The 27,703-nt window shown below is 37.4% G+C and overlaps 1 pseudogene; it reads left to right on the top strand.

Moving 5' to 3' along the window:
* LOC129657084 (pyridoxal kinase-like) lies at positions 1-27,703 on the top strand (annotated as a pseudogene).

Here is a 27,703-nt window from a genome sequence, read left to right as displayed (position 1 = left end):
ATGTCGGAGTGTATTGAGAATCAGTTTATACCGTATCCAACCAATGAAAATATCTACTCTATTTCTCTGTTGCATCTAAACCTTACCTTGGCAGTGAGAGAGTCAATTCTTTGGTTTGTTTGTTTGAATTTATTTATTTTAATGAAACAAAGATGAATGTTTTAATGATAAAAGGTAAAATTCACAAAGATAGACATCATAAACCCTTAGACACCTAACAACAAAAGCAAAAAAAAAAAAAAAAAAAAACAGAACAAATAGTCCACAGATTTGGTGTGAGGAAAGGGAGAGGAAAAACTTTAAAAAAAATTAATATTAAACAAGACCATTTTTATAGTTGACAGTGACTATATAGCCACATGATCTGCCACAGACATTGCCATCAGGTCAGGAAAAAGAGCCTATATTAAAACACAGAAAAGGGGAAAGAACAAAGTTGTTCTTTTATTGTACTTTACTAAGCTAAACTATTTTTTATAAAACTAGCTCTTCTGTGTGGTAAAGAATTTGACCTTGCCCCCAAAGAGGTTGGCCTTTGTCCTATGCTTGTGACAGGTGTTTTATGTCTTTGTTCAAAGATGGGGTCTTTGACCACACTGGACCTTACTGTGGTGCTGGTCCTGGCTAGAAAACCAACCATGTGATTTGGAGTAGGGGTTTTGTGCTTGCTTCAACAGCACATATATTAAGACTGGAATGATGGGTGGGAGCTTTGGAATTTCATGGTATCAGTTGACCCGGCATTATTGGTTAAATGTTTTTGTTCTTCCAGAATTAATATTTTGAAGCCCTACACCACAACTTGATGGTCTAGAGATGGGGCTTTGGGGAGGTAATTTTGGTTAGATGAGTTCATGAGGGTGGGGCCCTGGTCTAATGAGACTGGTGCTCTTATAAGAGACATCAGGTAGCTCTTTCTCTGTGAGCCCAGAGCAAGATGGTGATTAAAAGTTGGGAGGAAAAAAAGCCTCAAAATGATATCTACCTTACCAAGACATTGTATCTTGGACATCCCAGCCTCCCAGAACTAGAATAAATAAATTTCTGTTGTTTAAGTTATCCCGTCTGTGGTATTTTGTTGTGGCAGTCCAAGCAGAATAATCTACCTGGTGGCTAAGTTAACCACATGGGCAATCAATCAATCAATTATATACCTATGTAACAAAGCCTCAGTAAAAACTCTGGACACTGAAACTCAGGTGAACTCTGTTTGACAATATTTCAGGTGTACTTTCGCCATCAATGCATGGAGTATAGATCTTCCAGAAGTCAGTAGAAGTTTCATATCTGGAACCCTCCCAGACTCTGCCCTATGCATCTCTTACCTTGGCTGTTATTTTCATATATTGTCTTTCCCTGTAGTCATCTGAAATCATGAGTATACTGGCTTTCAGCAAATGCTGTGAGTTCTTCTAGCTAATTGCTCAAATTTTGACTGATTATGGTAACCTCCAAAACTTGCAGTTGATATCAGAAGTCTTGGGCAGAATTGGTAGTCCAGAAGTATGTATCCTCAAACTTCACAATATGGATAACTTGTATAATTTTACCATATTTATGAGAATAAATGTTTTTTGAGTCTAAATTCATATATATTGTCATGTTGCTCATACAACTGATCAAATTAATTAGCATTAATATAATTAATAACATATTCTTTCCAATTTATAAAAGTTGCCATTGCCTTCTCTGAATATAAAAAGTAAAGAACAAAATACATGTCATTTTAGAAAAATTTAGGAAATAAAATGGAATATAAAAAAACTCAGCCATTAAAAAGAATACATTTGAATCAGTTCTAATGAGGTGGATGAAACTGGAGCCTATTATACAGAGTGAAGTAAACCAGAAAGAAAAACACCAATACAGTATACTAACACATATATATGGAATTTAGAAAGATGGTAACAATAACCCTGTATAAGAGACAGCAAAAGAGACACTGATGTATAGAACAGTCTATTGGACTCTGTGGGAGAGGGAGAGGGTGGGATGATTTGGGAGAATGGCATTGAAATATGTACAATATCATATATGAAATGAGTTGCCAGTCCAGGTTTGATGCACAATACTGGATGTTTGGGGCTGGTGCACTGGGATGACCCAGAGGGATGGTGTGGGGAGGGAGGAGGGAGGAGGGTTCAGGATGGGGAACACATGCATACCTGTGGCAAATTCGTGTTGATATATGGCAAAACCAGTATTGTAAAGTTAAATAAAATAAAATTTAAAAAAAGGAAATTAAAAGGATTACTAATTATATCAACCAGATATATGCAATATGATTTTATTAACATTTTAGTGTATTAACATATATTCTGAGTCATATAGCCTAATATTAACATATTGTTCTGCAGAAACGTTGTAACTACTTTCCAAGCACAGCTGAATTTCTAGACTCCAAACAATGTCATCCTTTCCTAGTCTCTTTTTATTTGTTTACTTGCTATGCTCTTCTTTCTTCTATATGTACACTTTATTCTCAGAGTGGCAAGATAACTGCAATAACTGAAACATCATATATTCTTGGGTTCAAGTTCAGTGGAAAAGCTTGTTTACAGGCAGACCCCAGCAACAGTCTAGGAATTGAATGGATCGTCTTAGGACATGTGTCCAGCCCTGAACTATTGACTGACTTGAGCTTAGACTACGTGGTTCAACACTGGGGTCGGGGGTGTGGGTGTGGAAGAGAGTCCTCAAATGAACTTCATGGAGTGATATCAGAAGAGAAGAAAAGAACTGCTAGAGGGTTTGAGGAAAAACAAATGGTAGTCACAATATACTTAAAGGCTATTGGTAATTCTCTGTGAGTTATTTCCAAATTATGTCCTGAAGTATTAAAATTTTCTTGTGGATTTGTTTTTTAAAGAATAAGAGCTTAAGGTTCTAGACTATATTCCTGTCAAATTTCTTAATCATATCTTTTCTTCTAGTTTGTCATTACATTTGATTTGATGAACATTTGTGTACAGAAATTTTTCTAAAGGATATAAATTACCATCTTTTGTGATTTCTTTCATTTGTTTTGTGCTTTTAAAAGTCCTCCATGTAATACAATCAAAAAATTATCTGCATATTTATGTTTGTATTGTTTATTGTTTTGCTTTCATTTTGTTTTATATTTCTTGAATACTAATATTATAGTATTTGTTCATTGTCCTCCATAGGGCATACAAAGAAAAATACATTGGCATGCCAAAAGAGTACTTCATATTTTTCTGAAATTTGTCTGCTTGGTTTTCTCTGTTAGAAAATTCAGACAACTGTTTAAACTTTTCACATCCTTTAATGAAAAATTAAAGAATTCTGTCACACTTGAGAAACCCATGAGTCATGCTTCTCCCCTGTTTGCAAAGACTAGCCATCTATAGAGCTTTGCAACCACAGATCTTACCAATTCCTGTCATAACAGGAGATGAATTCCTAATGGTTATGTAGTGTGTGTTGTGGTCATGTTGGATATAATCTGACAGTCTAAGATCATTCCTCAGGAGGGAGAAGAAATAATCCATTGGATAAAGATTTTTCTCTCATGTCCTAGTTATGAAATCTTTTACTCTACCTTTTGGTTCTAATTTACTAATAATTCAGCACCTTAAAACATTCTGGCATCACATCAGGAAATGACCCTGAAAATAGACAGGAGATGAGTAGGGAAATTCTGCCTCACTGTGTCTAACAAGACCATCGCCTCTGATACCTCCTAAAGAGCAGAAGGAAACCGTCAAGGTATCTTAGCTGAAAGATTCCCAGGGGCCTCACCAAAATACTCTGGTCTCCTAAATAACTAGCCTTTCTGACTAATTTGTAGTCATATGTTTCCTATCTTATTCTTGATTTGTGAGACTTGTGGGGATCAGTTTCATCCAATTCTATGGGAGGGTTGGAGAAACGAATCCCATGCAATGGTTAAACAATAAGGAACATTAAAAAAAAAAAATGTAGATGTGCAACAGGGGCCTAACTGAAGGGCAAAATCTGTGAGTGCACCATGATCTCCAGCTTGTCAATTCTTTTCATGCAAAAATGAAGGGCCACCTTAGACAAATTGAGAAAGGATCCTAAAGTCTGACAAGTAATCTCACAACCAAGAATCTATATATGACAGGTACCAGGAACACCTCTCTCTCTAATTTCACCATAACATTCACATTCAAACAAGCATTAAATACTGTGAGATTTACCTCTAACCATTTCTCCACTTTAACCTGTCACAATCACCAGTTTAGAATGAAGTTCAACTGTTTTAGTGTAATAAGTTCTACCCTGCCCCACCCAATTCACCTCCAGTCTTCCCTTTTGCCTTTTTCCATTGCAGTATGAATCAAATAATGATCTTCCTAAACACTACTCCTAAAATACCACTTCACTTCAGGAATTCCTCTTTGACCTTTATATAAAATATAAACTTCTTATAATCACTCTCAAGGCCCTTGGGATCTTGTGAACCTATCCAGCCTTCTTTCTCCCATTCTCCTGTCATACTCAATGCTTCAGCATCCTGAAATTCACTCAGAACTTTACACACAATACCCTCTCTTATCCTCCAAGTCTCTGCTTTAGGCTTTTCTTTTTCCTTTGAAAACTGTATTCTCCATGCATCCATTGGTCCTATCCTCTCCTGCACTTCATTAGTCTAAGGAGTGTTGATTCTTAAAGTCTCCTCATACAGAACATTTTCTAGAGGAACCAAATTCTGACCCTTCAAATCAGCAATAGTTGCCTCTCCTACATGCTTCTATTACACCCTGAATGTCTAACATTTTCTAGCATGTCACTATGGATTATAATTACCTGTATCATGTTTTGATTTTTTTCTATTTCCCATACTAACAAACTTCTTGGGCAGAGACTGTGGATTCCATGTTTATCAACACACAATTGATACACACTGAATTTTAAATCATTATTCACATCCTTGAACAACATAAAACTCATTCTGTGTTTGGGAAAAGAATGGCTTCATCTTGAACTTGTGTAAGTGAAACAGCTGATGGTAATGTCCTCCATTTTAGCCTAGGGAAAGCTGCTTAAAGTGTTCTGCAAGAGACAGCTATAAGAGATCTATAGATAGCAATTATCAATAATAAAGGAGCATACAACAGTCAAGTTGCTAAAAGAAAGAAAAAATGGAAATCTAGGGGAAGAGAAGGGCTCAAAACTGATGTTGAATCATCAGAGTGATGAAGAGAGAAAGGGGTTGGGAATTTCACCCAATTTCTTTCCCTGGAGAGTGGAGCAAATCCAGTTGGCAGGGACAGAGGTAAGATGCAACGGCAGCAGGGATAAAATAGCAATGACACAGGAAAAGGTGAAGGCGGACATCTCTGCAGATCAAGGTATCAAGAGTGAGCATCAGGGGAGAAGAGGAAAGAAGGTTTAAAAATGCATAGAATACAGAGGTGCCTTCTTAAGATCATGTGAGGAGGAGTGGGAAGGGCTTTGGAGTGTTACCGGTTTCTAGTCATTCCACTAGGTGATGCTCAGAGACAATTTTTAACTTTATTGTTTTGGCAACCACAGTCTTTGAATAATATCACGCAACAGTGTGGCTTTCAAGGGATGCAAATGATGACTATGTGTATAAATACAAAATCACTGTATTATATAATAATCTGTTACTTTTTATTGAGCCTTCACTTAGAGCCAGGCAAGAGGTAAACCAATAAGTATGTATCATGCCACTTCTGGTAGGCTGAATAAAGACTCCTACATCTAGGACCTGTGAATGTCTTCTAATATGACCAAAGGGACTTTATAGATGTGACTAAATATCTTGAGGTGGAAAGATTATTCTGGATTATCTATGTGGCTCTAAATATAATCACAAGGAATGTAGATGGCTACTAGAAGTTGAAAAAAAGAAAAAAAAAAAAATCTCCTAAGAGCCTCCAGAGAAACCTGCCAACACCTTGACTTTAACCAAATGAAACTTGTTTAGGACTTCTGAGTCTAGAACTGTAAGAAAATACATTTGTATTGCTTTCGGCCACTAAGTTGTAGTAATACAGCTACAACAGGGAACTAATATACTACTTAGTTCTCACAACCGCTCAATGTACCAACTATGATTGGAAGTACAGTTCAGTTGTCTGCATCCAGTCCTGGAAGTCTGATTCCATGGGAAAATTGACTGACGTGCTCAGTACATACCTATGATCAATTCAGGTTGATCAGTGGCAAAGAATCTACCTGCCAATGTAGAAGATGCAGGAGACGTGGGTTCAATCCCTGTGTCAGGGAGATCCCCTGAAGGGGGAAATGGCAACCCACTCCAGTGCTCTTGCCTGGAAATCTCATGGACAGAGGAGCCTGGCAGGCTATAGTCCATGGGTCGCAAAGAGTTAGACATGATTTAGTGGCTGAGCAAGACATGGATACAATCATATTTGTGTTTTTTATTAACCAATATCAAACATTTAAAACTGAAAAGGTATATTTTTGGAAAGTTGGAAAATATTTTTCAGCTTCAGTTTCCTGATTGTTTCCCATAATAGAATAATTATTTCTTCTAATAAAGATTTTGAAAAACTCTCATAAGTCATATTATTAACTATTGCAATCATGTTATTATTATATTCACACACATAATATGCTTAGCTGTAATTAATGTAGGATTCCATTCCAGAGGAAAAAAGGTATAAAGTTCATAATATGCATAGTTGACTATTAAAGATTTGAACCTACATGTTAGCAGACATGAATTTCAGCCACACACTTTCTTCTTAGAGTACAACCTTGAATAAGCAATTTAATCTCTCTTGATTCTCTTATCTATGAAATGTGGAGTTTGCCCTGTCAGCCAACTTACTTCTCTAAGATTCCAGGAGTCTGTGATTCAATTTGTTCCTTAAGCTTGTGGATGACACTGGACTTTTCCAGATAGAAAGTTATATTTTGCTGGTTCTGAATACACTGCTCAAAGCTTGACTCTAAACAGAAATCCATCCATTTGGCCTATTCACAACTGCTTTGCCTTGTTGGGAACTCTGATTTTGTAGCAGACTCAGACTGAGGCAATTTTAGTGCCATTACCTGCTAAGCCAAAATCGGGAGAAGCATTTACTGAGCATGCAGTATTTGTCAAATACTTCTGCATATTATTTCTTTAATCCTCACCAAAAAACTTTCAAAATAAGTGTATCATACTAATTTAATAGGTGAAGAATTTGTAAGAGACATACATAACAAGAATTTTTAAGTGGTAAAATATCCTGATCCCAAATCCATGCCTTTTCCACAATTCCATACTATATAAAAATAGCTTCTACATGTTGAGTACTGCAGGCAATTCTTTTTTCTAAAAATGGTCACACAATGTATGTAACCCATCCCACATGTTCATACTACGTGACTGAAAATCTTCCCATTAAGAAGTATTGTTCCATTTTGTCTGGGCAAGGACTTGAAAGTGCTCTAACAAATGGAGTATGGTAGAATAATCTTACTGAGTTCGCTCTCTCAGGACACTCATTCTAGCAACCCAGACATCATGCCATGTGTGTGTTATGCTTTTCCAGCAAGAATACTGGCATGGGTTGCCATGACCTCCTTCAGGGGAACTTCCCAACTCAGGGATTGAACCCACATCTCTTACCTCTTCTGCACTGGCAGGCAGGTTCATTACCATCTGGGAAGCCCAACATGAAGGAGATGTTCATGGGAAGAGATAATTGCTAAGGTGAAGGACAGAAAAGCATTTAAAAAACCATCCCCACTGTGACATGGCTGAATTCTGGAGCCACAGAACACATGGACAACTGTACACCATTAAGTTTTGGGGTGATTTGTTAAGAAGCCTTCAGTTCGGTTCAGTCGCTCAGTCGTGTCTGACTCTTTGGACCCCATGATTTGCAGCACGCCAGGCCTCCCTGTCCATCACCATCTCCCGGAGTTCACTCAAACTCACGTCCATCAAGTTGGTGATGCCATCCAGCCATCTCATCCTCTGTCGTCCCCTTCTCCTCTTGCCCCCAATTCCTCCCAGCATCAGAGTCTTTTCCAATGAGTCAACTCTTTGCATGAGGTGGCCAAAGTACTGGAGCTTCAGCTTTAGCATCATTCCTTTCAAAGAACACCCAGGGCTGATCTCCTTTAGAATGGACCGGTTGGATCTCCTTGCAGTCCAAGGGACTCTCAAGAGTCTTCTCCAACACCACAGTTCAAAAGCATCAATTCTTCGTCGCTCAGCTTTCTTCACAGTCCAACTCTCACATCCATACATGACCACTGGAAAAACTATAGCCTTGACTAGACGGACCTTTATTGGCAAAGTAATGTCTCTGCTTTTCAATATGCTATCTAGGTTGGTCATAACTTTAGAAAGTGGAATAAGTATATGTCATATACGTGCGTGTGTGCTACGTCACTTCAGTTGTGTCTGACTCTTTGCAAATGTGGACTATAGACCACCAGGATCCTCTGTCCATGGGATTCTCCAGGCAAGAAAACTGAAGTTGGTTGCCATGCCCTCCTCCTGGGGATCTTCCTGATGCAGGGATTGAACCTGTATCTCTTATGTCTCCTGCATTGTCAGAAGGGTTCTTTACTCCTAATATCTCCTGGGAAGCCCATGTCATATACATAGCACCTTAACATTTTCTCATTTTACAGAACAGGAAACAGGCTCAAATAGATTATATGACTCATTCTGACCCATACTGTTAGTATATAAAGATATTAGGATTAAAACTCAGGCTCTTGTTTGGGGGCTTTTTGTTTGCTTGTTTTTCCAAACCCATGTGCCATTCACTTTACTGCATTATCTCCTAAAAGTATCCCAGTCTGGAAGTTGGTAAAATTTTTGGATACTTACAAGCCTACAGAATAAACAACATTTTAATATGACATTAAATTTATAATATTTGGTAAGTCACAGACCATTCTATATATGTAACCTAACTTAGCAACAAACAAAATCTTTTAGGAGACCTCATTATTTGTAGGTCACTTATATCTTGTACCATATTATCAATTTCATTGGCTTTAAGGTATAGTCTTATCTTGTCATTTTACATTGGAAAATATAAGGGCATTTTCCCATTGAGAGATGTAGCTTTCACAAGAAACACAGCAATTAATACATTAACGCATAATGTAGTAACATTATACTACTTCAAGTACCCTGAATAATTTGAATACATTAAAACTGATTTCATATAAGCCCTTAGAAGCAGATGTAGTTGCCTGCCTATCTAAAAATCATTCCATCTTTATCCTTGTTCTCAGAAATATGACGTTGTTTGATATCTACCACCCCTCTTCCAGGCTAGTGACAGACTATTTTTTTAAAGTAAGATAAGTTTTGCTAAAGTTTTTTGTCTTTTAGGAAAAAATATCATAAAAAGAGATTATGAGCAACTGATTTAGAGGAGGGAGTTCTAAAATAATATTATAGACAGCTCTTTCTTTTAAAATTAAGTCACTGAAACACTAGGTCAGCCCTCAAAGAATGCTTTGTTCTGATTGCTTATTTCAGATGTTCCACTATGTCTTTTGCATTTCTTCTCTGAAGCCAGTCCATTTTTCAATTTTTTAACTCTCTGTGGAAATAGGTCAATAATTTCACTGTGAGATTAAATGTTGATCTCCCTGTCTTTAAATATGAGACAATATACATGCTGGTACATTGTATAAATCTTTACTATGCTTTCTCAACTATAATACATTTGTGTTGTTTTGTTCTATTTGTTTTAAGAGGAGAAAGTTCCCCTTAGAGTAAATCAAGAGTTTTGATTGGTGCAATAGATATTTGAAACTAGTTTTAAGGTGCTGTGCCTTTTAGTGGTAATTTAACAAATTCAAATGTTATCTAACTTCCTGAGAAATTTTTGTCACTGATAGAATCTGGCTCACAGTGAATGAAATGTAAGGCGTCTTTAAACTAAACATATGTTTCTAATAATACTCTTGTGCATGCAGTGTAATTCTTTCAATGTAGATGAGGTACTCTGGTGACATCATCCTTTAAATTTTCTTTAGGTAAACCAGATGGTTGAATGTGAATGCAGTAATAAGGCTGTTAAACTGTCCAGAGAGGATAGTTTAATCATCTTTAAGAATGTAACTAATAACCAACATGTGTATTTTTAAATGGGTATTTATATTGAAAAAAAAAATGATGTCCTCAAATCTGTTCAGATGATGTCCAGTTAAACTAAATGATAAAATTTGTAGGTTTTCCTTAAAAAAGGGGGGGGGGGACAATATCTTGAAAACTAAAATTAAGATATAAAAATGGAAATGACAAACAAAACTTCAACTTCTTTGTCCACTCTTGAAACCTTAGAGCTAGAGATTTGACAAATAAATCTTGTCTTTGTGGTTTTCTTATGCATTCCATGTACATAATGTCATGGGAAGAGATTAGCTTCTTATAGTGATATAATGAGTCTAACTCAGGTTGGAGCCAGAGGAATCAAAGTAAACTGAGTTGATCCAAAGAAGAAAAAATGTAAAAATAAATTTTAAATTTGAGATTTGAGATTTTTATAAGTGCAATTTCATTGTAATTAATGGTTTGCCATGAATCCTACCCAGTGAGATTCCTCCCACCCTGAAACTATCAATATACTAGGGGAAAAAAAAGTTGGGCAGAAGGAAATATATGAAGTTAGCAGAGGTGTAGTAAAGAAGGTGCACCATTTCACAATGGTAAGAGGAAACGTACAGCATTTTAATTAAACATTCAAAGTTAAAAAAAGTTTGAATTGATAGTTCCAAAGAGTGGGCTAGATTTTACTTTTGTGAGGGTGTCACAAATTTCTATGTGATCTTACATAAGCTTAGAGCCCCTTATTGCCAAATTCAGACTTAAATTGAAGAAAGTAGGGAAAACCACTAGACCATTCAGGTATGACCTAAATCATATCACTTATGATTAAACAGTGGAAGTGAGAAATAGATTTAAGGGACTAGATCTGATAGGTAGATTGCCTGATGAACTACGGACGAAGGTTCGTGACATCATACAGGAGACAGGGATCAAGACCATCCCCATGGAAAAGAAATGCAAAAAAGCAAAATGGCTGTCTGGGGAGGCCTTACAGATAGCTGTGAAAAGAAGAGAAGCAAAAAGCAAAGGCGAAAAGGAAAGATATAAACATCTGAATGCAGAGTTCCAAAGAATAGCAAGGAGAGATAAGAAAGCCTTCCTCAGTGATCAATGTAAAGAAATAGAGGAAAACAACAGAATGGGAAAGACTAGAAATCTCTTCAAGAAAATTAGAGATACCAAGAGAACATTTCATGCAAAGATGGGCTTGATAAAGGACAGAAATGGTATGGACCTAACAGAAGCAGAAGATATTAAGAAGAGGTGGCAAGAATACACAGAAGAACTCTACAAAAAAGATCTTCATGACCAAGATAATCATGATGGTGTGATCACTGACCTAGAGCCAGACATTCTAGAATGTGAAGTCAAATGGGACTTAGAAAGCATCACTATGAACAAAGCTAGTGGAGGTGATGGAATTCCAGTTGAGCTATTTCAAATCCTGAAAGAGGATGCTGTGAAAGTGCTGCATTCAATATACCAACAAATTTGGAAAACTCTGCAGTGGCCTCAGGACTGGAAAAGGTCAGTTTTCATTCCAATGCCAAAGAGATGCAATGCCAAAGAATGCTCAAACTGCTGCACAATTGCACTCATCTCACATGGTAGTAAAGTAATGCTCAAAATTCTCCAAGCCAGGCTTCAGTAATACGTGAACTGTGAACTTCCAGATGTTCAAGATGGTTCAAGGCAGAGGAACCAGAGATCAAATTGCCAACATCCACTGGATCATGGAAAAAGCAAGAGAGTTCCAGAAAAACATCTATTTCTGCTTTATCTATGCCAAAGCCTTTGACTGTGTGGATCACAATAATAAACTGTGGAAAATTCTGAAAGAGACGGGAATACCAGACCACCTGACCTGCATCTTGAGAAACCTGTATGCAGGTCAGGAAGCAACAGTTAGAACTGGACATGGAACAACAGACTGGTTCCAAATAGGAAAAGGAGTCCGTCAAGGCTGTGTATTGTCACCCTGCCTATTTAACTTCTATGTAGAGAACATCATGAGAAATGCTGGGCTGGAAGAAGCACAAGCTGTAATCAAGATTGTCAGGAGAAATATCAATAGCCTCAGATATTCAGATGATGCCACCCTTATGCCAGAAAGTGAAGAGGAACTAAAAAGCCTCTTGATGAAAGTGAAAGAGGAGGGTGAAAAAGTTGGCTTAAAGCTCAACATTCAGAAAACGAAGATCATGGCATCTGGTCCCATCACTTCATGGGAAATAGATGGGGGAACAGTGGAAACTGTGTCAGACTTTATTTTTGGGGGCTCCAAAATCACTGCAGATGGTGACTGCAGCCATGAAATTAAAAGACGCTTCCTCCTTGGAAGGAAAGTTATGACCAACCTAGATAGCATATTCAAAAGCAGAGACATTACTTTGCCAACAAAGGTCCGTCTAGTCAAGGCTATGGTTTTTCCTGTGGTCATGTATGGATGTGAGAGTTGGACTGTGAAGAAAGTTCAAGACTGAAGAATTGATGCTCTAGAACTATGGTGTTGGAGAAAGACTCTTGAGAGTCCCTTGGACTGCAAGGAGATCCAACCCATTCATTCCAAAGGAGATCAGCTCTGGGTGTTCTTTGGAAGGACTGATGCTAAAGCTGAAACTCCAGTACTTTGGCCACCTCATGCGAAGAGTGACTCATTGGAAAAGACTCTGATGCTGGGAGGGATTAGGGGCAGGAGGAAAAGGGGATAACAGAGAATGAGATGGCTGGATGGCATCACTGACTCGATGGACGTGAGTCTGATTGAACTCTGGGAGTTGGTGATGGACAGGGAGGCCTGGCGTGCTGCAATTCATGAGGTCGCAAAGAGTAGGACACGACTGAGTGACTGAACTGACCTGACTGAAGTTTAAAATGATAATATATTTAAGGTGGATAATCTATGCTTAGATTTTGAAAACTAACCAGAATGTTAGAATGCAATTATTTACCAGCAGTAAAGATGTCTTCGATTCCAAGGTAATATTAAAGTTTGTGCTATTTCACTGTATTACCTTGAAAAAAAGTAAAACTCAAATTACCTTGATCATAGAAGGAGAAATGATGTTCATGAGGATATGGTGCTGGAAGAAAGAAGTACAAGTCTCTTGGAAATTTCTATGCTTCTATTGTGTTTGCAGAAGGCATGTATTCTGGTCTATTTATTGTCTTATTCACAAGAGGGGAAAAGTCTGATATGTCCACTCTGGAATTATACAGTTTTCCCATTAATGGGGTGAGTTAGTCTAATATAGAGATGGATTATTAGTAAGCTTATTTAGCTTTACATCTAAATTTACCTTTTCCAGTTACTCATGAGACAAATGAGTGTGACATTTTGCTTTTTGTCTGACCTCTAAGTCTCTCTCTCCACTGGTTCCAAACTTGAAAAAAAGAATAAACTGCGAAAAATGAAAATTCAGTGTGTTTGAATGTGAGATACATTCTACCTGAATTTTTCATCCTAGGAAATATATGAGAAATAACAATATTGAATCAGAAAAATATTTCACCTAAATAGTAAAGGGATATTTGCAAAGATAAACATTTCTGAGATCAATGATTGCCTTTATGATTATAGAAAAGTATAAATTTACTACAAAACTTCTAACCTGGAGGTTCCAACTTCTAAAATGTTTCATGAATTATCTGTGGCAAATCTAATAATCAATCAGGAAGTAAGGAAGCTAGAGATTTATTTGTGTTTAAAATATATATAAACATCAGGAGGAGGAGCCAAGATGGCGGAGGAGTAGGACGGGGAGAACACTTTCTCCCCCACAAATTCATCAAAAGAGCATTTAAACGTCGAGTAAATTCCACAAAACAACTTCTGAATGCCGGCAGAGGACATCAGGCACCCAGAAAAGCAGCCCAACTCTTCAAAAGGAGAGAGAAGAAATACAGCTCCATCCACCAGAACATCTACACAAGCTTCCCTAACCAGGAAACCTTGACAAGCCACCTGTATAAACCCACACACAGCGAGGAAACGCCACAATAAAGAGAACTCCACAAACTGCCAGAATACAGAAAGGACACCCCAAACTCAGCAATTTAAACAAGATGAAGAGACAGAAGAATACCCAGCAGATAAAGGAACAGGATAAATGCCCACCAAACCAAACAAAAGAGGAAGAGATAGGGAACCTACCTGAAAAAGAATTCCGAATAATGATAGTGAAATCGATCCAAAATCTTGAAATTAAAATGGAATCACAGATAAATAGCCTGGAGGCAAGGATTGAGAAGATGCAAGAAAGGTTTAACAAGGACTTAGAAGAAATAAAAAAGAGTCAATATATAATGAATAATGCAATAAGTGAAATTAAAAACACTCTGGAGGCAACAAATAGTAGAATAACAGAGGCAGAAGATAGGATTAGTGAATTAGAAGATAGAATGGTAGAAATAAATGAATCAGAGAGGATAAAAGAAAAACGAATTAAAAGAAATGAGGACAATCTCAGAGACCTCCAGGACAATATTAAACGCTACAACATTCGAATCATAGGGGTCCCAGAAGAAGAAGACAAAAAGAAAGACCATGAGAAAATACTTGAGGAGATAAGAGTTGAAAACTTCCCTAAAATGGGGAAGGAAATAATCACCCAAGTCCAAGAAACCCAGAGAGTCCCAAACAGGATAAACCCAAGGCGAAACACCCCAAGACACATATTAATCAAATTAACAAAGATCAAACACAAAGAACAAATATTAAAAGCAGCAAGGGAAAAACAACAAATAACACACAAGGGAATTCCCATAAGGATAACAGCTGATCTTTCAATAGAAACTCTTCAAGCCAGGAGGGAATGGCAAGACATACTTAAAATGATGAAAGAAAATAACCTACAGCCCAGATTATTGTACCCAGCAAGGATCTCATTCAAGCATGAAGGAGAAATCAAAAGCTTTTCAGACAAGCAAAAGCTGAGAGAATTCTGCACCACCAAACCAGCTCTCCAACAAATACTAAAGGATATTCTCTAGACAGGAAACACAAAAATTGTGTATAAATTCGAACCCAAAACAATAAAGTAAATGGCAACGGGGTCATACTTATCAGTAATTACCTTAAACGTAAATGGGTTGAATGCCCCAACCAAAAGACAAAGACTGGCTGAATGGATACAAAAACAAGACCCCTGCATATGTTGTTTACAAGAGACCCACCTCAAAACAGGGGACACATACAGACTGAAAGTGAAGGGCTGGAAAAAGATTTTCCATGCGAATAGGGACCAAAAGAAAGCAGGAGTAGCAATACTCATATCAGATAAAATAGACTTTAAAACAAAGGCTGTGAAAAGAGACAAAGATGGTCACTACATAATGATCAAAGGATCAATCCAAGAAGAAGATATAACAATTATAAATATATATGCAACCAACACGGGAGCACCGCAGTATGTAAGACAAATGCTAACAAGTATGAAAGGAGAAATTAACAATAACACAATAATAGTGGGAGACTTTAATACCCCACTCACACCTATGGATAGATCAACTAAACAGAAAATTAACAAGGAAACACAAACTTTAAACGATACAATAGACCAGTTAGACCTAATTGATATCTATAGGACATTTCATCCCAAAACAATGAATTTCACCTTCTTCTCAAGCGCACATGGAACCTTCTCCAGGATAGATCACATCCTGGGCCATAAAGCTAGCCTTGGTAAATTCAAAAAAATAGAAATCATTCCAAGCATCTTTTCTGACCACAATGCAGTAAGATTAGATCTCAATTACAGGAGAAAAACTATTAAAAATTCCAACATATGGAGGCTGAACAATACGCTGCTGAATAACCAACAAATCACAGAAGAAATCAAAAAAGAAATCAAAATTTGCATAGAAACGAATGAAAATGAAAACACAACAACCCAAAACTTGTGGGACACGGTAAAAGCAGTCCTAAGGGGAAAGTTCATAGCAATACAGGCACACCTCAAGAAACAAGAAAAAAGTCAAATAAATAACCTAACTCTACACCTAAAGCAACTAGAAAAGGAAGAAATGAAGAACCCCAGGGTTAGTAGAAGGAAAGAAATCTTAAAAATTAGAGCAGAAATAAATGCAAAAGAAACAAAAGAGACCATAGCAAAAATCAACAAAACCAAAAGCGGGTTCTTTGAAAGGATAAATAAAATTGACAAACCATTAGCCAGACTCATCAAGAAACAAAGGGAGAAAAATCAAATCAATAAAATTAGAAATGAAAATGGAGAGATCACAACAGACAACACAGAAATACAAAGGATCATAAGAGACTACTATCAACAATTATATGCCAATAAAATGGACAACGAGGAAGAAATGGACAAATTCTTAGAAAAGTACAACTTTCCAAAACTCGACCAGGAAGAAATAGAAAATCTTAACAGACCCATCACAAGCACAGAAATTGAAACTGTAATAAAAAATCTTCCGGCAAACAAAAGCCCAGGTCCAGACGGCTTCACAGCTGAATTCTACCAAAAATTTAGAGAAGAGCTAACACCTATCCTGATCAAACTCTTCCAGAAAATTGCAGAGGATGGTAAACTTCCAAACTCATTCTATGAGGCCACCATCACCCTAATACCAAAACCTGACAAAGATCCCACAAAAAAAGAAAGCTACAGGCCAATATCACTGATGAACATAGATGCAAAAATCCTTAACAAAATTCTAGCAATCAGAATCCAACAACACATTAAAAAGATCATACACCATGACCAAGTGGGCTTTATCCCAGGGATGCAAGGATTCTTCAATATCTGCAAATCAATCAATGTAATACACCACATTAACAAATTGAAAAATAAAAACCATATGATTATCTCAATAGATGCAGAGAAAGCCTTTGACAAAATTCAACATCCATTTATGATCAAAACTCTCCAGAAAGCAGGAATAGAAGGAACATACCTCAACATAATCAAAGCTATATATGACAAACCCACAGCAAACATTATCCTCAATGGTGAAAAATTGAAAGCATTTCCTCTAAAGTCAGGAACAAGACAAGGGTGCCCACTTTCACCATTACTATTCAACATAGTTTTGGAAGTTTTGGCCACAGCAATCAGAACAGAAAAAGAAATAAAAGGAATCCAAATTGGAAAAGAAGAAGTAAAGCTCTCACTCTTTGCAGATGACATGATCCTCTACATAGAAAACCCTAAAGACTCCACCAGAAAATTACTAGAACTAATCAATGACTATAGTAAAGTTGCAGGATATAAAATCAACACACAGAAATCACTTGCATTCCTATACACTAATAATGAGAAAACAGAAAGAGAAATTAAGGAAACAATTCCATTCACCATTGCAACAGAAAGAATAAAATACTTAGGAATATATCTACCTAAAGAATCTAAAGACCTATATATAGAAAACTATAAAACACTGGTGAAAGAAATCAAAGAGGACACTAACAGATGGAGAAATATACCATGTTCATGGATTGGAAGAATCAATGTAGTGAAAATGAGTATACTACCCAAAGCAATCTATAGATTCAATGCAATCCCTATCAAGCTACCAACAGCATTCTTCACAGAGCTAGAACAAATAATTTCACAATTTGTATGGAAAAACAAAAAACCTCGAATAGCCAAAGCGATCTTGAGAAAGAAGAATGGAACTGGAGGAATCAACCTACCTGACTTCAGGCTCTACTACAAAGCCACAGTTATCAAGACAGTATGGTACTGGCACAAAGACAGAAATATAGATCAATGGAACAAAATAGAAAGCCCAGAGATAAATCCACGCACATATGGACACCTTATCTTCGACAAAGGAGGCAAGAATATACAATGGATTAAAGACAATCTCTTTAACAAGTGGTGCTGGGAACTCTGGTCAACCACTTGTAAAAGAATGAAACTAGAACACTTTCTAACACCATACACAAAAATAAACTCAAAATGGATTAAAGAGCTAAACGTAAGACCAGAAACTATAAAACTCCTAGAGGAGAACATAGGCAAAACACTCTCTGACATACATCACAGCAGGATCCTCTATGACCCACCTCCCAGAATATTGGAAATAAAAGCAAAAATAAACAAATGGGACCTAATTAACCTTAAAAGCTTCTGCACATCAAAGGAAACTATTAGCAAGGTGAAAAGACAGCCTTCAGAATGGGAGAAGATAATAGCAAATGAAGCAACTGACAAACAACTAATCTTGAGAATATACAAGCAACTCCTACAGCTCAACTCCAGAAAAATAAATGACCCAATCAAAAAATGGGCCAAAGAACTAAATAGACATTTCTCCAAAGAAGACATACAGATGGCTAACAAACACATGAAAAGATGCTCAACATCACTCATTATCAGAGAAATGCAAATCAAAACCACTATGAGGTACCATTTCACACCAGTCAGAATGGCTGCGATCCAAAAGTCTACAAGTAATAAATGCTGGAGAGGGTGTGGAGAAAAGGGAACCCTCTTACACTGTTGGTGGGAATGCAAACTAGTACAGCCACTATGGAGAACAGTGTGGAGATTCCTTAAAAAACTGGAAATAGACATGCCTTATGATCCAGCAATCCCACTGCTGGGCATACACACTGAGAAAACCAGAAGGGAAAGAGACACGAGTACCCCAATGTTCATCGCAGCACTGTTTATAATAGCCAGGACATGGAAGCAACCTAGATGTCCATCAGCAGATGAATGGATAAGAAAGCTGTGGTACATATACACAATGGAGTATTATTCAGCCATTAAAAAGAATACATTTGCATCAGTTCTAATGAGGTGGATGAAACTGGAGCCTATTATACAGAGTGAAGTAAGCCAGAAAGAAAAACACCAATACAGTATACTAACGCATATATATGGAATTTAGAAAGATGGTAACAATAACCCTGTGTACGAGACAGCAAAAGAGACACTGATGTATAGAACAGTCTTATGGACTCTGTGGGAGAGGGAGAGGGTGGGAAGATTTGGGAGAATGGCATTGAAACATGTAAAATATCATGTATGAAACGAGTTGCCAGTCCAGGTTCGATGCACGATACTGGATGCTTGGGGCTGGTGCACTGGGACGACCCAGAGGGATGGAATGGGGAGGGAGGAGGGAGGAGGGTTCAGGATGGGGAACACATGTATACCTGTGGCGGATTCATTTTGATATTTGGCAAATCTAATACAGTTATGTTAAGTTTAAAAATAAAATAAAATTAAAAAAAAAGAGAGAAAAAAAAATAAAATAAAATAAAATATATATAAACATCAAACAATGCCTTCCATGTTGACTTTTCTCTGCTTACCTGTTTCTGATACAGTATATACAACGGTATATGATTACATGAAATCAACCGAAATAAGAATCAAGTTGAAAACTGCAATGGAGTTTATAACCAAATACAGGCAACACATACGATTTTCAAAGTCCCATTCAAGAAGATCTATTGGCAATAAATTTCTAACCCAAACTAGCCACTGAGTAAAAAACAAAGAAGAAAGCTTTCTTTTGTTGGTGATTAGATAAGGTAAAAATGTTTCCAAAAGGAACATGAAAAAACTTGCTGTCAAGAACCAAATGAAATAAAGTTAAGGTGAGCATATAAAGGTAAATAATTATAATAGTAACTAATTGTGGACTTTCCTAGTGGCCCAGTGGTTAAGTATTCACCTTGCAAGGCAGGGGACACAGGGTCGATCTTTGGTCTGGGAAGATTCTACGTGCTGAGGGGCAACTAAGTCCGTATGCTATAGAGCCTACCCTCCACAGTAAGAGAAGCCACTACTATGAGACACCTGTGCTCCTCAACTAGAGAGTAGCCCCCACTCACTCCAACTAGAGAAATCCTGCTCACAGCAATGAAGACCCATTAGCCAAATAATAACCACAACAAATTTTTACTGATGTGTTGGAGCTATTGTTGCCCAGCCCCAAGGCCAATGAAAGAGCTGGAAGACAGTGATAGAGATGTTGACAGTATGTGTGTGCGCTGTCTTGTCTTGACTCTTTGCAACCCCATGGACTATAGACCACCAGGCTCTTCTGTCCTTGGGTTTCCCAGTCAAGAATACTGAAATGGGTTGCCATTTCTTTCTCCACAGGATCTTCCTGAAGCAGGGATCAAACCCATGTTTCCTGCATCTCCTATATTGGCAGGTGGATTCCTTACTACTGAGACACCAGGGAAACCCTGGATGGCATACTAGACAGGGAATTTTACCTGTCCTCAGCAAAATATTCTGGAGTGATATCTTAGTATGGACAGCAAATAGACAGGATAGGCAGCCATCTTTGCTACTCTGGGCAGAAGGAGGCTATAATTTATAAGGAAAATTGACAGCAGGTTGGCTCATCACAAGGACTTTCACTTTAATGAACTATCAGGTGAGCTGCATCTGCTCTAAGGATCAGAACAATCACTAGCTGGGGTTGAGGGCAAGCATGTTCATGTCAGTAGGGTATACATGTAGTGTGGACTACTCGAGCGAGGGATAAGAACAAGAACACAGCCATCTTGAGTGGCCTGACGAAACAGCATGCTAACTCTCTGCAAGGACATAATCATTGTCTCTTTCAAGTCTCACAATTCTATAGAAAAAAAATTATAATGATTATTTCTACTCTACAAACAAGGATCCAAGGCTTAGGTAGCTGATGCAAGTAGCCCAAGACCATGAAACTAGTAAGAAGTTAAACCCAAATCCAAGTCAGTCCAGCTCCATATCCGAAGCCCAAGTTAAAATGTATAGCACTATAATAAAGAAAGAAAAGAAAGCCTAGAAAAAAATAATTATATTTGTAAATGTTCAGTTAATGGCAGGTCACAATCTGAACACCACAAAATATAAACCAGAAAAATCTATACATATTATTTAGGAAGGTTTTAGTGTGTAATAAACATTAATGACACTCAGCCAATATTTTATTCCATAAGATGTGCTTACAGAAAAATTAAAGAATATGATAACCTAAGAGCTGATGATTTTCATGATCTTAAACATCTTCATCAAGGTTACCTGAATTAGTTGTTTCCATCTGAGTTGTCCAATCAGTTATTTTTCTTTTTTTAAAATTAATATGGTTGTGGGGGTGGTTTAGTTGCTAAGTCGTGTCTGACTCTTGCGACCCCATGGATTGTAGCCCTCCAGGCTCCTCTGTCCATGGGATTTTCCAGGCAAGAATACTGGAGTGGATTTCCATTCCCTTCTCTGGAAATTAATATAAATGAGTCATATTTGTAAAATTTTAAAATACTAGAAATACATTGTCAATAGACACATTATGCCATCCTCCACATATAAAATTGGAACTATTGACCTGAATTATTAGGATCTAAATCTTAAACTGATTTTTCCATTAATGAAAATGAATTTGCAGTGATTGACACACTGTCAAGATTACTTTTATAATTAAATATATATACATATATATTAAATATATGTATAGCAGTTGTTGGGGATTCTGCCAGAATGTTAAAAGGTTAAATTAGGAAGCTAAAAGAGTAAAAGATACTTGAATAAAATCAATTTTTATACACCTGGTCCTGACTTTTTACCAGATTAGAACCATGTTTTAATTTTTAATCTGCATTCAAATCACCTGAAGATCTTGTTAAATGCAAATCCAAATTTCATAAGAGACACCGTGCAGCAGAGATTCTAAATTTCTGACAAGCTCCCTGGTAATACCAGTGCTATTATTCCACTGACCACGTTTCGCGTGGTAAGGAGTTAGGGAATGCAGCCTCCAATTAAATATAAGAGATACTACTAAATTGTTGTCCAGCAACTCTTTCCTCCAAATATTCCCTTTTCTCTCTATCAACCCTGGTACAGTGGAAACCATCAAGATTCTGTTTGATTCACACCCCAGGAGTGAGCTCAGAACTCAGCCAATCAGTTCCTTGTCAAATATTGAGAACTGAGACCCAGAGAGAGCCAATTTAGTCTTTCTCAATTACCTCACGACTTTACATAAATTCCAGAGCAAATGCTGGTGTCATTTTCTACCGAGAAGATGGGCAAGACAAAAACTGTCTTCCAATGAAGGAGAAAAATAAAGCATGATGTTCAGAGAAAGATAGACATAAGAGACACCAAGGGATTAACTTAATGTATTCTTTAGTGTGTTCCCATTCTAATTTCTATCCCCGAGGCCCAAATATACAGCTGTCCTAACAAATTAGCTTTTTGCTCAAGCTGAGAAAGTTTCCGTTTCATACAACCTAAGGACTGCTAACTTTATACTCTGAAGTGTAATGTACTTTATCATTATACATCTAAAAGCACATGACCTTGGGAGTCATAATCATGGTTGCCACATTTATGTGTAGTGCTGGACGTCTGTGCTAAGTAGGCACAAGTATGTATATAGTAATATATATTACATGCACACTGTTGAAATGAATATTTGCATCAAATATATTATTTCAGTACATCTGCTGCTTTATATTTGGTTCTAAATAAATACAGATAGCAATCATTAAACTTAAAGATGTGCAATGATAGAAAAATCTATTAAGTGATATATAAGACTGAACATTATATCTTTATAAGCTAGGCAAACTGCTTCTAAAAAATGTGTGTTTCATCTTTCAGAAGCTCAGTAGTTAATTACGATGATGAAAAATCTTACATTAAATACATATGTTGATTGCTAATAAAGGCACCAGAACGGAATTTTCCTTTAGATAAAGGTATTTTAAACTACTCTGGTGCTTAGATTATTATTCACAGTATCTATTCATATTTAACTGCTTAAAAGTTTAGCCTGATTAAGCAAAATGTTTACAAATAAGCAATGCCATAAAAACATCTCCACATTTTGGACTCTAGCCAAATCAACTTTCTGTAAACATTCAATGATGAATTCTATAATTGAATAGCTAATAAACCCATCCAACCTTAATCTTAAACTGAATTCACACATATATAGCAATCAGATCATTTCAGTAACACAGGTATTATAGAGCTATAACAAACTGGGATCTGAAGGAAAGAACAAACGTCCTATTTCTTAAGTGTTTAGACTAACTGAAGTGCAAACTCAAAGTATGGTTGTTAATCCTAAACACAACCAATAACATTGTTTAAATAAATCAGCAAAATTAAATTTCCAGAGCCAATCTATAACATAGAATTGACTTTGTGAAGTAGTAACTCAGACTGGTCCCAAGGTGACTTTGAGGCCAAAAATTCATACTGTACAGTTAATACATTAAAATGTGTCATAAATTTACAGTAAAGATGATGGAGATTTCTAGTTCTACTAGGGATTTGAAAGAAACAAATGAAAATCTTCTCTAGAGGGAAAAAGCTTCATTTTAGGGCTCAGAATTCTCATGGATAATTTCCCCCTAAAACATAAGTAGTTCTAACGGAGTGTGGCTGAGAATATTCTATAACTAATATAAGATGCCAAACAAAAGATTCAAAAAGATTCAAAGTGTGGGGTTTACAGAATAAATTAAATAAATCCATACAAAGAAATATTTTAATGAAACCTCAGACAGTAAGTAAAAAGATAAATATATTACAATTAGAGGAAAAAGGTTCTTTTCAAAGGAATAAACACTAGATAGTTTATTTCTTAATAATAAAAATAGAAACCAGGAGATAGAGTTCTTTCAATTTTTCAAAAAAACAGATCGCACCAAATATCACAGACAATCAAAAAGAGAAAATCCTCCAAAATCATTCTACTATTCATGGATATGCCGGATATTAAACCCAGAAAAATATATTATCAGAAAAGAAAATTCCAGAACTGTTCCACTCATTAATACAGATGCAATATCCTAAATGGGAGAAGGCAATGGCACCCCACTCCAGTACTGTTGCCCGGAAAATTCCATGGATGGAGGAGCCTGGTAGGCTGCAGTCCATGGGGTCGCTAAGAGTCAGACACAACTGAGTGACTTCACTTTTACTTTCCACTTTCATGCATTGGAGAAGGAAACGGCAACCCATTCCAGTGTTCTTGCCTGGAGAATCCCATGGACAGAGAAGCCTGGTAGGCTGCAGACCATGGGGTCGCACAGAGTCGGACATGACTGAAGCGACTTAGCAGCAGCAGCAATATCCTAAATAGAATATTAGTAAATGGAATCCAAATGTATTTTTCAAATAATATCTGTTGGCCAAAAAGATATATCAGTTATGGGAGATTAGGTCAATATTTTCAGTCATACATTTAATTCAACACATTAACAGATTATAGGGGGAAAATGTGATCATCTATTTAGATTGAAAAAAGTGTTTAATAAAATCCAATACACACCATAATGAATAGTATTAGTAAGCAAGAATTTATAGCAGAACATCCTGAATCTTATAAAGAGAACAGATCTAAGATAAATACCATCCTGAAATATTAGAATAGTTTTCTTTATAATCAGGACTAAGACAAGTACACAAAGTACCAATATTTTATGAAACATTGATTTGAAGTCTTAAGCAAGTGTAATAAGAAAAAAGAATGAGACATCAAATGTAAAATAGGAAATATATTAACAGTAATAAACATTTTGAAAATACAATGAGATACCATAATTTACAATACTATATCAATAATCTTTTTTTTATTATATTTTATTTTTAAACTTTACAATATTGTATTAGTTTTGCCAAACATCAAAATGAATCTACCACAGGTATACCCGTGCTCCCCATCCTGAACCCTCCTCCCTCCTCCCTCCCCATACCCTCCCTCTGGGTCATCCCAGTGCACCAGCTCCAAGCATCCAGTATCGTGCATCGAACCTGGACTGGCGACTTGTTTCATACATGATATTATACATGTTTCAATGCCATTCTCCCAAATCTCCCCACCCTCTCCCTCTCCCACAGAGTCCATAAGACTGTTCTATACATCAGTGTCTCTTTTGCTGTCTTGTACACAGGGTTATTGTTACCATCTTTCTAAATTCCATATATATGCGTTAGTATACTGTATTGGTGTTTTTCTTTCTGGCTTACTTCACTCTGTATAATAGGTTCCAGTTTCATCCACCTCATTAGAACTGATTCAAATGTATTCTTTTTAATGGCTGAGTAATACTCCATTGTGTATATGTACCACTGCTTTCTTATCCATTCATCTGCTGATGGGCATCTAGGTTGCTTCCATGTCCTGGCTATTATAAACAGTGCTGCGATGAACATTGGGGTACTCGTGTCTCTTTCCCTTCTGGTTTCCTCAGTGTGTATGCCCAGCAGTGAGATTGCTGGATCATAAGGCAGTTCTATTTCCAGTTTTTTAAGGAATCTCCACACTGTTCTCCATAATGGCTGTACTAGTTTGCATTCCCACCAACAGTGTAAGAGGGTTCCCTTTTCTCCACACCCTCTCCAGCATTTATTGCTTGTAGACTTTTGGCTCACAGCCATTCTGACTGGCGTGAAATGGTACCTCATAGTGGTTTTGATTTGCATTTCTCTGATAATGAGTTATGTTGAGCATCTTTTCATGTGTTTGTTAGCCATCTGTATGTCTTCTTTGGAGAAACGTCTATTTAGTTCTTTGGCCCATTTTTTGATTGGGTCATTTATTTTTCTGGAGTTGAGCTGTAGGAGTTGCTTGTATATTTTTGAGATTAGTTGTTTGTCAGTTGCTTCATTTGCTATTATTTTCTCCCATTCTGAAGGCTGCCTTTTCACCTTGCTAATAGTTTCCTTTGTTGTGCAGAAGCTTTTAAGTTTAATTAGGTCCCATTTGTTTATTTTTGCTTTTATTTCCAATATTCTGGGAGGTGGGTCATAGAGAAAGATCTCTATGTAAGACCAGAAACTATAAAACTCCTAGAGGAGAACATAGGCAAAACACTCTCCGACATACATCACAGCAGGATCCTCTATCAATAATCTTTTTAAATGTTTAAGACTGCTAATGGAAATTTTTAAAGCTTTATAAACAGGTGTTTGTTAACAACTAAATATATGGAGTAATATATCATGTCTGTGGTCGAAAGACTGATATTTGGAAATAATATATCTCCTGATAAAGATTATATTCAGTACAATTCCAAGGTACACCAAGGTTATTCATGAAACATAATCTGATCCTAAAACTATACGTGGAGGACTGAAAGGCCAGTAAGAGCCAGAGAAAAGAGTGAAAGGCACTGCCCAGAAAGTTATCAGTAATTATTATAGAGCTACAATAAGTGAGAAGTGTAAACTTGTACAAGGATAAACAAAATATTAATAACAACTGAAATAGAAAACTATGAAGCGTAGCCACACATGTTGATACATGACAGAGATGACAGAGGTTAAATTTCAGATTAGTTGGGAAAGGAAAATGTTTAGGGAAAAACGACTATCCATATGGAAAAAAGATAAAATTTGAATCAACTTCATTCCATGTATAAACATAGAATGCAAAAATTTAAGGACTTAAATGTCAAAAATGAAATGTTTTAAGTGTCTGGTAGAAGAACCTATTTTAAAAGATTTTAGATTTAGGGCCATGAAAATTTCTAAAAAATACCTTTAGGGACTTCCCTGGTGGTCCAGTGGTTAACAATCTGCTGTCCAATGCTGGGTACAGGGTCTCCATCTCTGGTCATGAACTAACATTCCACATGCCTGTGGAAACTAAGCCTGCGTGCCTCAACTAGAGAGCCGCCAGCTGCAAACTAGGGAGCCCACTGAGCGCTGGGCCACAACCAGAGGCAAGCCAGCCAGCTGCAAGGAAGAGTCCACGCGGCTAAAAGGGAGAGCTCGGCTGCCGCAACTAAGACCCAACACAGTGGAAACTAAATAAATACATGTATTTTTTTTTTAATAAATAAAATACCTCTAGAGAGGAAGACTGTCTGGCACGCCCACTCAGAGCTTGTCCAGAGCCCAGCCCCTGCTTGCGACTGAGACGTTGACCCCACCCGGCCTCTGCCTTGAATCCCACTTTCCCCCCGCCCCGCCCCACCCCCACTGCATGGAGGTATGCCAGGTGCAGCAAGGTTCACAGCTCTGTGACCACGTTCCTACTGCAGGTTTTGCAGTTTGAGGTAGATGCCCTAAACGGTTTAGTAGTCAAACCACACAGGCTACTCACACGGGAAGGGCCGAGAGCTAAACTCAGAAGAGCTCCAGGAGCTATAAGACGGGCTAAAGCTGAACAAGGTGAACCAGTATGACTACATGCTCCCAGTTACACGAAAGGCTTGTTCTTCCTGGCCATGGTGGCGGGCATCGTGCAGAGCTGAAGCAGCAGAACTCCAGGCTTGTGTGCACATGAGACCCCAAGATGGGACACACGTGGAATGGAGAAGGTCCATGTGCCACCCTGGGGATCTCCTTCCTGTTTACATAGAGAAGTCCTGCAAGTTGCAGACATCATCACTCCCAACTAGTCTGAGGCTGAGTTGCTGGGTGGGATAAAGCCAGGTAAAAGCCTTAGTGGTGATGGATATGCTGCACTCAGTGGGCACTGACAGGGTGATCATCACCAGCTCAGACCTGTGGTCCTCAACAATCTCAAGGTGGCCTGCAAGAAGACTCCATTGGCCGTGCCCCATATTCTGCAGCAGACCGTCAAAAAATGTGCAAAAGCCACTCTGGGGAAGGACTGAAGCACAGCCTGGCCCAGTTGGAGCTGAGGATGATCCAGAGCAAGAAGGACATAAAGAACCCAGAAATCGTCATCCAGGCCAAGGTGCTGTGA

The sequence above is a fragment of the Bubalus kerabau genome, chromosome 7 (assembly GCF_029407905.1).
Source record: "Bubalus kerabau isolate K-KA32 ecotype Philippines breed swamp buffalo chromosome 7, PCC_UOA_SB_1v2, whole genome shotgun sequence".
NCBI classification, from domain to species: domain Eukaryota; kingdom Metazoa; phylum Chordata; class Mammalia; order Artiodactyla; family Bovidae; genus Bubalus; species Bubalus kerabau.
The sequence above is the reverse complement of the archived record's forward strand: the minus strand, read 5'-3'. Positions and strand labels throughout refer to the sequence as shown.